General features: G+C 41.2%; 1 protein-coding gene across 1 annotated transcript in view; it reads left to right on the top strand.

Annotated features, from left to right (window-relative positions):
• Positions 1 to 12,463, top strand: part of TAFA3 (TAFA chemokine like family member 3) — a 696,205-nt gene that overhangs the window by 319,418 nt on the left and 364,324 nt on the right. The window lies entirely within an intron of this gene.

Consider the following 12,463-nt stretch of genomic DNA (forward strand, 5'->3'; position numbering starts at 1 on the left):
ATCCACACGATCTGGGTCACTAAACATACAACAGTTCACGATGCGTACCCAAACAGCCGACATAGAACAGGCTGGCAGCACACGTTTTACTACGGATGATGGAAAGACTGTATAGTCTGTAGGGGCAGCAGGAATTCCCTCAGACACTCGCGGTATTTTATCACAAGTGTATGTCATAAATTACACTGACTTGCCACAGAAGTGAGGATGGGCAAGGAGAATGAAAGGCACTGAGTCTCTGAGACACCTCCCCTAAACGAGACCTGGGTGTCCGCATGAGGTTTTCGCATGTATGGACGTATTCCCTTAATAATTCCATTATAGATGTTCGGAGGGGATGGGGCGAATTCACAAAGACATGTAAGAGAAAGCATGTGGTACGTAAAGGACTACTACGGGAGTATTACTTTGCATCCTTCAAAATACCTTTGTAACTAGGTCATCTTTTAGTATAACAAGCACTGGCTAAACCAACAGGTGTCGTCTGTAAACCTACAGGCTTTCCTAATGTATTTTAGCTATGCTGTGCATCATCACGGGTTCCTTGCCGCATGGCAAAGAAGAAGACCCAATATAAATGAATAAATAAAAAGACATAAGGGCACATCCAACTTGTCATTTTGTAGGTATGTGCACGGATTCAAAATGATACTCTGTAAATAAAGACAGAGTAACATGAAAGTGATTTTTTAAAACATAGCACAAACTTGTTTTAAAAAAATAAATTAATGAATGAGCAGAAGCTGGGTGGGGAGGCAACTTGGAGAGCAGTGGGGTAGTAACAAGATAGAGAGAACATGAGTGAAAGAAAGCAACGGAGAGAGTGGAAAGGGCAAAAGCAAATGAGCGAGAGGGAGCAACACAAGTGCAGGTGGGGGAGAGAATCACGTAAAGAGAGAGTGAGGAGGGGGACCCAAGAAGGAGACAACTGGAAAACACTGCTTCAACAAAAAGGTAATTCCCTAAAAGTGAGCAGAGGGATCATAAAACCCAGCCAATCCATGGGATGGATAAAGAGGTTATGACTAAAAAGCCAACAAATAAGAAGCAGCTAAATGAGAGTGACAGGAAAGCCAACCAATGGTAAGCAACAGGGCGGGCTTCAAGTTCCTGTATGTTGATGGTAATGTGTCTTTCCCAACTGGAAAGATTGTGCTGTTTGGTAGGCTCAACTTAATAATGGCTCATGGAAACTGTGCAAAGCTGTCTGCTGCTCTTATTAATAGCAGATTGTACAATAAACTTTATCTCCGACAGACATATCAGTGCCCCCACAATACCACTGAGGAATTGGGTCTCACCTCCCATGCCTCTATTCTGATATGTTTGCAGTTCTCTGGGTTTGAAACAAGCATAGATTTGTGAAACAACATGGGTGTAGCAATGTTTGCTCCTTCACACCATAACCCAATCATAACTAGGGAAGCTGCCTGAAGTGAAAAAGGCAGTTAGAAATTACTTTATGGTGAAAATATCACCTGTAATTTCCTTAAAAAGCAGAGACAACATCCCTGCAGTACTTTTTAGGAGGGCAAATAGCCTTTTTCCCTCAGCCTGTCACTCCCTTAACATTAACCCTTCACTGGGGCTATTCATTCAATGTTGTGGATGATATTATTTCCTTAGGGAAGCAACCTATCCTGGGGTTAACTGAGGGGTGTGTCATGAGCCAGAGTAAGGCTTGCTTCAGAGGTTTTTATAATAATTATGTCTTCTGAACTCCTTTAAGGCCATAACTGCAATTGACTGGACTACAATTGATACTGGAACATACAATCTCTTTGCATACAATTATCTTTTTAGTAGACTTGTGCCATTAACGGACACACTTTTCAGTTGTGGCCTCTCTGAAAAGTAATCCTATATTGCTTGATGTATTTGCTTACAAACATTTGAAAATGCACAGTTCATAAAAAAGTTCCAAGGTTCAACTAAATTGACCAGCAGGCAAACAAACAAATTTGAAGTTGAGGGTTCTTGGCAGACTACCATCTAACAGACAATAACTTGGTGATGCCATTCTGGCCAGCTATTTTTCCACGTTCAATCTCTTTGTTGGTGATTATGATGTAGAAGGTGGACACATGCAAACAGCTGTTCTGCACTCCCGTAATTTTTTGCAGGTGTTGGACCTCTAGTAGTGCCAAGATAATCATTGTAAATAAATGCAAAGACTTCTTCTTACTATTAATATAGAAGTTGTGCCTCATCTGGTATTATGTAGCAAATAATATGAGCATTTCTCATCAGGAATTTGTTGCAGCACCCAAAAAGTATGGTTGGCCCAAATACTGTCCATAGCAGGACTTTACACGTTTAACAATGTGGCTGTACTTCTTTCACTCATTCTTCTACCCATCAGTATGGTATTGGCTTCTTTTATTCATGCAGAAAGATCCCTCCATCAGCCCCCATGGTTGTTCTCCTTTACTGCTGTCCACAGCACAATCCACCCATAGTTTGTCTCACCCCTAATGTCTGTCTCCATGCCTGTTTTTGCTTGCTGTCTTCTATTTACTCTGTATTCCATATTCTACTTTTGTGCCATTTCTGGCAATCCCCCCTCCCCCTTTTCATGTTAACACAGGGCCAGCGTATACTCTTGCCAGTGTATTTGAGCCCTATTGGGATGGTGTTTTCTGCTTGTGTGCATTTTCCCAGGCATCCCTCTCCACATTTATATCTGTGCCTGCTCCACCTTACCCAATTTCCTCATACTCTCCCCATGGTCCTGTACTAACACTAGCTCGCTTCAAGTTTACAATTGTGATTTATTTCCTTGTTGGTCCCATTCATCTAGAGTTTTGCCCCATTCAGCCCCTGTTTGAATCTCCTCTTCCTTCTGTTTTCCTCCATGGCTATTCACCATTGCCCCAGACATTGTCTACACCCTTTCTGTGTGACAGAGACTTGGGACAGAACCCCTGCCATGTAATCACCACCCCCACCCAGCAAGGAGACCAAAGAGTCTAACAGCATTCGGTGGCAGGTAATTGATATGAATCGCCTAAAAGTATAATACTGTTACTTTTACATCAATTCCTACAGTAATTTTAATGGAAGCTTGTCGATCCTCCTAAAACCTCCTAAAAATCATTGCTAGATCCACTAGGTCCACTATGGTGTCAAACTATGATGCTTTTGTACTTATATTCAATACACATACCCTACTCTTGCTTAACAAAGGAATTACCGAAGCTATATTGCTACTGTGCTTTAATTTCATTTAAAAAAAACCTGCATGCTTGTCTTCGGCTCTCTAATCTATTTCTGAAAAAGAATCAGCACACAAAGCAAAAAAGAATGTTCATCCACCTGATTTGGGAAGTGGAAAGTGTGTGTTTTGAAATCACAATGCCTGCTGCCAGAGCCAGCTGCCAAGTGGAAGGCAGTTCAGGACATGGTCAGAAAGTGACCCCTCACCCTGGAGTGAGAATTTTTTTAAAGAAAAAAAATGGAGGTACTGCACACCCATAGGTGTCCAGCAGAAGCTAGCACAGCATCCATGTACTCCTGTGGGAGTCCTATGGGAGCCAGCAGTACCCCTGGTTCTCATGGGAAAAAGCCAAGAATGTGGGGTGGCGGTCCATAAGTAGCTTGCCACTGCCTGTGGCCAAGATTGCCAACAAACTTTTGATAATAAGGTATTACTTTAAGTTAATAAAATCATAGAAATTCACTGAAAAACACAAAGCTTAAAGTGGACTTATACATGAAGAAGGTAGTAATATTTTAACCTACTTTTTAAAAAAATTACAAATTCACTGAAAAAGAACTACCATTTTTAATCACTAAAACTCACTAATTATATGTATATGGCTTAAGTATATCTTGCACCGCTGTGATGTACTGCTTATGACTTTGCATATTACATCACTGATGACATCTGAAATCAAAATGTGCTGATGCAGGAGAGAAGTTATGCAGTTTGAGGACTGTGAAAAACTTGTGAGGAAGCAAGGTCCAAGCCTCTGCATAGTTCCACCAAGGGTTGAGCAGGAATAGGTTTAAGGAAATGTCTTTCCAGAGTTATGGTTTACATACTTGTGTGAAGTTCTGTATGAGTCTTTTGGATTTTTAGGCTGATAATAAAGATGTCCCTGAAACAGTGTGCTTTTAAGGTTGTTTACTGTTCAAACATGTTCAATTAGAGCACATGCATGTACCAAAGTACATTGAAACTGTCAAAGTTTGAATGCGAATCCATACTTATATATTTCCAGTTCAACTTTCTTCTTTTACATATACGAACAATCTGCGACATCAAGTCTGCTCTTTCGTTTTCATTATGTAGCACTGTAAATATTGCTTAACACCACAGTTGTTGCTCCATCACCAACGTTGTCTTTGCTCTTACACTATATGTACTGCCATCACAGCTCTTATGAGTCTGCTGATCTTTCAAATAAAATATTCCTAGCAATACCAATGGTGCAGAAAAGCAAGGAGAAAATTAGCTTATGACAACCCTTGTGGGAGTGTCACACCTCAGCTCACCACACAATTGTCTTCAAAACTCTATTTTATTTGTACATCAGATAAATTCAAATATCTTTTTAAAGTCCATCTTCTGTCTTGTGACTTGTGTACTGTAGAAAATAAAGCCTTTATCTATTGCTTTTACCACAGTTTTGATCAAGATCTCCTTTTTCTTTTACCTCTTTCTCTTAGTTGTCAAATGCCTTTGGAGAATCACCTATCTGGGTAATTGAAGCACTCTTTTTTCTACTTTCCTGAAAGGGTGCTTTTAGGTTTGGTCTTAACCAAACTGGGGGTGACTGGAGGTAGCTGGTGCTCACTTTTATTAGCCCCAAAATTAAAGCGTGCACTGATTTACAACACTATCAAGGTGCTCCAAAGTAAGGGCAATCACCCCACACCCTCACTCTACCCAAGGGTTTTGGCACAATACCGACAATTTGGTCCCACAGTTAATATTCATGGGTATTTATAAAATCCTCATCAGTTCATTGCTAAAGCTTTCAGTCTTATCCAGGGCCCATCTACACATACTGCATTGACCACATTTGTAAAAGTCTATAGAACACTGTGTCAACAAACTAATCTGTTCCTGTTGTCCAGGGGAACTAAAACTCAAAATACTTTTTAGACCCCTATGATTTTTATCAAATGACAATAAGGTATGTATGTGCATAACACTTTAGGTGATAATTTGAGTGTGTTATTATTTTGCATGCGGTTCACAATGATGGAAAGGCAATTGGCATGTGAAATGATTGGGTGAGCATGTGGTTGGATAATACCTTGACATGATTTTATTACACTTTTGTGTTATTGTTGATTTGAGCACTCTGATTGGGGAGGGGGGTGAAATTGGATATGTTCCAATATGGCTTCATTGTATCACTTGCGATATTGCCTGATAATTCCAAGTCTGACACTACTATGGCTTGGGTATTAGGAACCAACTGTCTATATTTATATACACGTGTCAAGGCGTTTTCACAATGGACACATTAGTTTGGTTTTATTTAATCTGATTTGCTGTGGCTACCCAGATGTTGACACAAAGTGATGGTTTTCTTAATATCAAAGCTTGTTCTGGATAGTTTGTATAAAATGGAAGTTTTTGTTTCGTTCTAGTCCTGCTGAAGTCACGGGGGAAATGCCTAAGCGACTAAATGTTTTGGCAGAGGGCAGAGAAATAATAAAGTTTGGAAGCGTGACTACTGAAACTGAAACTTCTGGAATTTTTTCTGTGAACTCTTTGCGCCACGAGTGCTCAAGGACTGTTATTGGTCTCAACAAAACCCTTTTCATTTGAATAAAATTATTTATATAATACACCTTAAGGGGTATTTCAGCCAGCTCTTGGTCAATCAGTGTGTATTACATTAAGTCTGTGGTTATGTTATCTTCATTTTCCTTGTCTTGTTTTACAGCCCAGTGCTATTTAACATGAGTTGATCAGTATCCGTTGAATTCTGATTTTGCTTGTTTCTTCTGTATGACTACAACTCAATGGCCATAGCAACATTATTTATTTTTTATTATCTTCCTTTACTTCTGAGATATTTTTTACATTAAAAGGCTTTTTATTTCAATGTTTACTACTAACTGTTGCTGGTCTTCAGAACGATGTAGGTCTATGCCTACTCCTATACTATGGCAGGACCTCTGCCTCTGCACACTGCTAGGATGGTGGCCATCTTAGAATATAAATAACTCATCCTCGAGCGTGCCCTTCTGGATTCATCCCTTCAATCTGACGGTTGTGGTGGCATCTTCAAATCTCTTTTTTCAAATTCTCTTTTCACTTATTAGATTCTCATAGTAATGAGTTCATTGGCCACACTGAGACTTGGCCTCAGTTATAATATACTTTGCAATCTATTTTAGAGGTCTTTATGGCTTCTAGCGCCTAACGTAACAACTATGATCTATTTGATTGTTTGGGGCACTGTCCATTCCCTTCATATTTAATTCAGTTGTTAGTCTCTTAACGGATTGGCAAGTGTTTGGCTACCTCCATGATAGTAATTATTTCTCATCCTTCTCTTGGGTGTCGTTTTCTGGTCTTGTTCAATAGCTGACTGACTGCATTTCCCTCATTTCCTTTTTATAGATTGGTCCGTTTGATCCTTTAGACTTCAGGGTCCTCTATGTGCCTATCTATTCGTACCTGTAGACAATGCCCTTTTACTTCTTTCAGGCCTCTTCGATGTTCATTTCTGTCCAAATCCACAGACCATTACTCGATTCTTTTCAGAATAATCCTACACTGATGATGAATTGAAACGCCCCCACCATTGCAGCAAATGGAATTGTTGGGATTCAGTAACGGAGTTTAATTTCTTTCGGTTCTTAATTTGAACAAAAAAAATAAGTGGCAGTGCCCAAGATATTTCTCAGGTGACTATTGCAGCTTGCACCACCCACTGTCCTTACTGGTGCTGCCAGATGTCAGTACCAGTGTTACCTGCTGGCAATCACTCTTCCACAAATATGAGTATTTTTGCTACTTCAGCTCACCCAAAGTTGTAAGAACGGCCTGTGAAAGCCGATATTATTTTCTTAATGTATATTGGACTATTAAGCACACCGTGGAGGCGTAGAATTTTAAAATAGACATAGCCAATATGTGGTGCAATATAAAGATGTGCCGGTGTTATGAAATAAGTGCCGGTCTTGAGACCTGGCAAACACCGGCACAAATTAAGCACTGATTTCATTGACCATTGTCTGCTTGATCATTGTGTTATACACCTTTATATGGCATGTTTTGTCTTTACACTGTGTTCACTGGAACACTGAGCACGTTTCAGAAATTAAATATTGTATTTTCAAGGCTGGTATATTAATCATTTTTTTCTACAATTAATTTGACATTTGATGTTTTGCCTTAATCGTAGTCACTTACTACCATTGCAAGCATTTTTTTATGGTTACCAAACATTGATTGGTTACCTAATTGATAACATTTTAGTTGGAACATTTTTCTCATATTGGTTATCTTGTACTGGCACACTCTCTGCCTGTCAGAGTCAGTCCTACCAGTTTAACCTCAGCGCACGGAGCAAACTAACGATCCTTTCCTTTTCTATGATGTGCGCAAGGCCTGAACACTGTGTGCACAGCTCTTAATTAGCCAGCACTTTCTGAGACTGTTTATTGCGTAATCTGGAATAATTAAGGGCGTGCTTGAATGTGTCTTGAAAGAAGGCAACCGTAGTATTCATTTGCCGAGCTGAGCTGCCAATGTGCAATGATTCTTTTTCGGAATGCCCTAAGCATCTCTTAATTTACCCTTTCGTGAAATATCTCGCTGAAACTGCAGATCGTGACTGTATTTCCATTTGTAGTCTACCCAGAGAACGCGGAGGAATGCACTTGAAGTCACGTGACGCCCCGACGCGGCAGGCAGTTCTACCCAGAGCAATAAGGGGTCAACGAAACAGCGTTTTATTTCAAACATGCAGAATGTAAAAGCATCATGAATGATGGGATTAAATTATAATCCTTTTATGCAGCTCTGTGATAAAATTCGAAAAAGTTCCAGCGGAGCAAACACCGCCGAGAAAATACAATGATTGGGGAACAGTGCCTCATGTCTGGGATTACATCCAGCAATTTATATCAATTTTACAATCTCATTTGTGTTTTCAGAATTTGTAGGTGTTTGCCAGAGAATAGAGGAATGTAATACTTATGAGGCAACCGAGAAATCTCATCTTTTTCTGTCTAGACAAGGTTAGGCCTGTTGTACTTATGCAGTACGAGGATACTGTATTTCGTGTCAGAGGAAAACAGCTCGAATAACAACATATGATTGCGTGAGTGAGGAAAATTCGGTCCATTACAAGTTGACGCCTAAGGGTCCTCTAAGAAATGGAGAGTTACCAAGGGTACTAGTAATCAGTTTACCGACCGCAGAGCGATGGAAGGAGATTCACGCTTGTGGCATGCAGATCAACACATTTCAGCAGCAAGTGTGGGCGAGGAACATGGCAGATTTAGTGGAGCCAATGCAACAATGCTGATTTGAAGATGAACATTCCTGGTTTTGGTAAGCATGACCCTATTTGGAAAGCCGTATGTTGCAAGGACGAGGAATATGGAAGGGAACAGTTAAGGGTTGAACTTCTCTATTAAATTTGGATCATCTAATCAGTGCCCTTATCCTCCCTGATCCACCCAAATGGCAGCTGTGGCTCCTCCATTAAGGTGGAGGAGTGTCGCCCCGCCTGCTGTGCAGTATGTAAAGAAAAAATTAAAAAATGGTCATTGCCATTTTATTATTCTGTGTGTCACCGGCTGCACTAACGTAAGTGTGATAGTGGGGGTGGGGCAGATTCCTGCAGATTGCAGGATGACATCTGCAGGTGCTCAGTGCGCATGTCAGATTGTTTACAGCCGGCCTATCCAACATGCGCATTTGAGAGCCAGCAATCTAAGAGCTGTAAAACAGCCCGAAGAGTTCAGGCACAGGCCCCCAGCCTCAAAATGAGTGCTGGATTAGCCTGCTTCTACCAATCCTGGAGGTGCTCTCATGCTTAAAACAGCATGAGAGCTGCTCCTCTCCAGGATTGGTATGCTCAAAGTTAACCACCTTCCTTCCCTTTCCTGCTCGTCATCCAGGAGAGGAAAGACATCTGCCAACAGCATCTCGATGAGTGTTTCGGTGCCGTGCCCCACCGATTTTTAAAGCTACTAGCCACCCCTGTCAAATGGTCTCCCAGAAATCGGGAATTATCTCTGCTGGCCCAGCGATGAAGAATCTCTGGTGGTTACATGTATGAAAATGAAGAGAGTGGGGTTAATTGGCAAGAATTAATATATTTTAGGCATCCTAGCCTCTACAATAGCAATGTTAGGAATGCTATACTTTCAATTAGCTTTAAATACATGGTCCCAATAAGCTACAACTATTTTTGCTTGTGGATAGTTGTGTTTGGGTTCTGTAAATGTGGTGTCACAAGGTAAACCTTCAACCTTTTATGCTGAATGATATAAACTAGGCTTTTCTTACTGAAAGCATAAGTGGTGGAATAAAGGCCTCACTTGGTTCATTGTAATTCCAACAATAAAACAAGCACTGACAAAGCCAATAGTTCTAGCCTTTGAGAACGTTTTGCTTTCTCAGTGCTTTTTAGCCATGCGTATTAGATTCTCATAGTAAACATAATTTAATGAGTTCATTGGCCTGACTGATACTTGGCCTCAGTTATAATATAATTTGTAATCTATTTTAGAGACTTAACTGGATTTATTTGTCACTCTGCCATCAGTCTCTTTATGGCTTCTAGCGCCTAAGGTAATACCCACGACCTATTTGAAAATGAAAGAGCAGTCTGGATGTCCCAGATTGTCCTTATATGTAAAACAAGAAAATTGAACTGAGAATATAAGTATGGATTCACATTCAAACTCTGACAGTTGTAATGTGCTATGGTACATGCCATGCGCTTTAATTGAACATGTTTGAACAACCATAAGAGCCCACAGTTTCAGGGTCATCTCTATTACCAGGCTATATTTCTTGCCTTTGCGACCTCGTGACTTTCTCAGTGTTTTTTAGCCATTCTCATACTAAGTATCATTTAATGAGTTCATTGGCCACACTGATACTTGGCCTCAGTAATATTCACAGTGGTTCATAATGAAAATGAAAGAGCAGACTGGATGTCCCAGACTATCTGTATATGTAAAGCAAGAACGTTGAACTGGGAATATAAGTATGGATTCACATTCAAACTTTGACAGTTTCAATGTGCTATGTTACATGCCATGCACTTTAATTGAACATGTTTGAACAGTAAACAACCATAAGAGCCCACAGTTTCAGGGTCCTCTCTATTACCAGGCTAAAAATCCAAAACACTCATAAAGAACTTCACACCAGTATGTTTTCTCTGTGTATGAACCAAGCCATGTGTCACAGTGCTGTGCGTCATGGTAAAATAAAAAATAAAAAGTTAATCGATGCATCATTTTAGGTACGTGCACCAATTATCCTTGCTGGCTACTTTTAAGTTAAAGTTAACCCCAAATTCGACTTTGGAATTAAAAGTACTTCTAAAGTCCTAAGCTACCTTATTTTTACAGATAGGTCATCCCTAAGGTATGCCCAAAGTGCCCCCATGGTTGGGTGTAGTGTAACTATAAGCAGGGACTTTATAAAAAGATGATTTATAAGCCCTGATGAGGGAAACATAGCTAAACTTGTTTTTCCCCATTGTAATGGGCTCGATAGGCTAACATGCAAAGACTTTATTTTACAATTATGAAGTCTTATTTTCCATAGGAAATAGATAAATATGGCATGTTTAGTATCAAATTAAAAGTTATAATAAAGCCAACAACCATGTGCCTCCTGATTAGATTAAGGAAGGGGTTATTAAGGGAAACTTAGCCACATCAGCGAGTGGGGTCAGCCTGACCTAAACTCTTAGATTTCGTTTTTGCCACCTTTGATTTTGGAGGAATGTTGCTCCCTGGAATTGATTTTTGCTGCACTTCCCAGGAAGTGGCCATTCAAGAGGATGGTGGCCTGTATGTGATTGGACAGAGCCCAACCCCCCTCCTTTCCACACCAGGAGCAAGGATAAAATATGCAGAGCTGCACCCCATCTCAGATCCCTACAGGAACAAGAAGGACTGCCTTGCTGAACCCCTGGCCTTCACTTGGACACTGCATTCAGAAGGACTGCACCAGCTGCTCACTTCGGGATTCACCAAGAAAAGGACTTTGCCTGTCTTCTACTGCTTCAAGAAGGGAGTCCCTGTATGCTACAGGTAGCAAATAGCTGACCAGAGTCCCCTGCGTCAAGCCCTGAAGAAATTTACCAGTTTACCAGTAACCAGTGGTCATTTTGGGATATGAACCAGGTGCATTCTGGGAGTTTGAGTCCTAAACCCCAAGGAGCAACTCAGAGCTTCCGGAATCTCGGGGTGAGTTGTGGACTCCTGGAGAACATTAGACAAACTTCTGAAAGAAGATCCAGAAGTTTGGAGAAGTTTTGGAGCATCTTTTGGAAAAAGATCCATAGGTGGACTGACCCGACTTCATGAGTCAAGCTGGTGTACGTTGACCATGATCCAGCCTGACTTGCAGGTACGTCCCTCTGAAAAGCTCCGGAGCCTCATACTTTCTGTATTTCACTGGGGGCTTGTGGAAAGGCAATCTGATGATGTTGCTTCAAAATCAGCTGGTGGTGAAGGGTTGTCCTATGTTGGAGAGAAAAAGCTCCAAAAAAGTTTCTAAGCCCAAATGTAAAAAGTTGACTGAGGCTTGCCACGCAATGGATTGAAGGAGGGCTCCAGGGAGGTCAGCTTCTATTTCAACGTGGTCCCGGATGAAGATTTCCGTCCCGAAACATTGTCTATGTCCGAATGTAGAATCCTTGAACGAGGCTTCCTGCAACGCATTTCCAAAGAGGGCTTCAGGGAGATCGGATTCCACGTGTGACTTTGTCCTGGTCCAGAAAATCTTCAAGAAAAAGACTATGTCCAAAGGTAAATCTTTAACCAAGGCCTCCCGCTCACTGTAGTCGAGCATGGCTCCATGGTGGTTGGCCTCAAATTTTGACTCGGTTGAGTGCAACCAGTTGTCCACATTGGCACTTTTGATTTATATGCACTAGAAAACATTAAAAGGCTCATTATGACCCCGGCAGTCAGTGATAATGTGGCAGTAGTACCACCAACAGGCTGGCGGTACATACTGCCACATTATGACATTGGCGGGTTGGCTGCAGCCCACGCAAACAATACTACACACATTCGCATTAACGCACACACTCACACATTCATGCACACACCCCTACACACACACACACAAAACCCCCCACCCCCTTCCCCTGTCAGAAACCCAACTTACCTGCATCCAGGGGGTCTTCCTGCAGTGGATGGGATTGGGCACTACTACCGCCAGCAGCGCCTGCCAGCAGAACACCACCAGGTCATATTATTTCTCATAATAGGGCTGGCAGCAGTCTATTGG

The sequence above is a fragment of the Pleurodeles waltl genome, chromosome 6, assembly GCF_031143425.1.
Source record: "Pleurodeles waltl isolate 20211129_DDA chromosome 6, aPleWal1.hap1.20221129, whole genome shotgun sequence".
Classification (NCBI taxonomy): Eukaryota; Metazoa; Chordata; class Amphibia; order Caudata; family Salamandridae; genus Pleurodeles; species Pleurodeles waltl.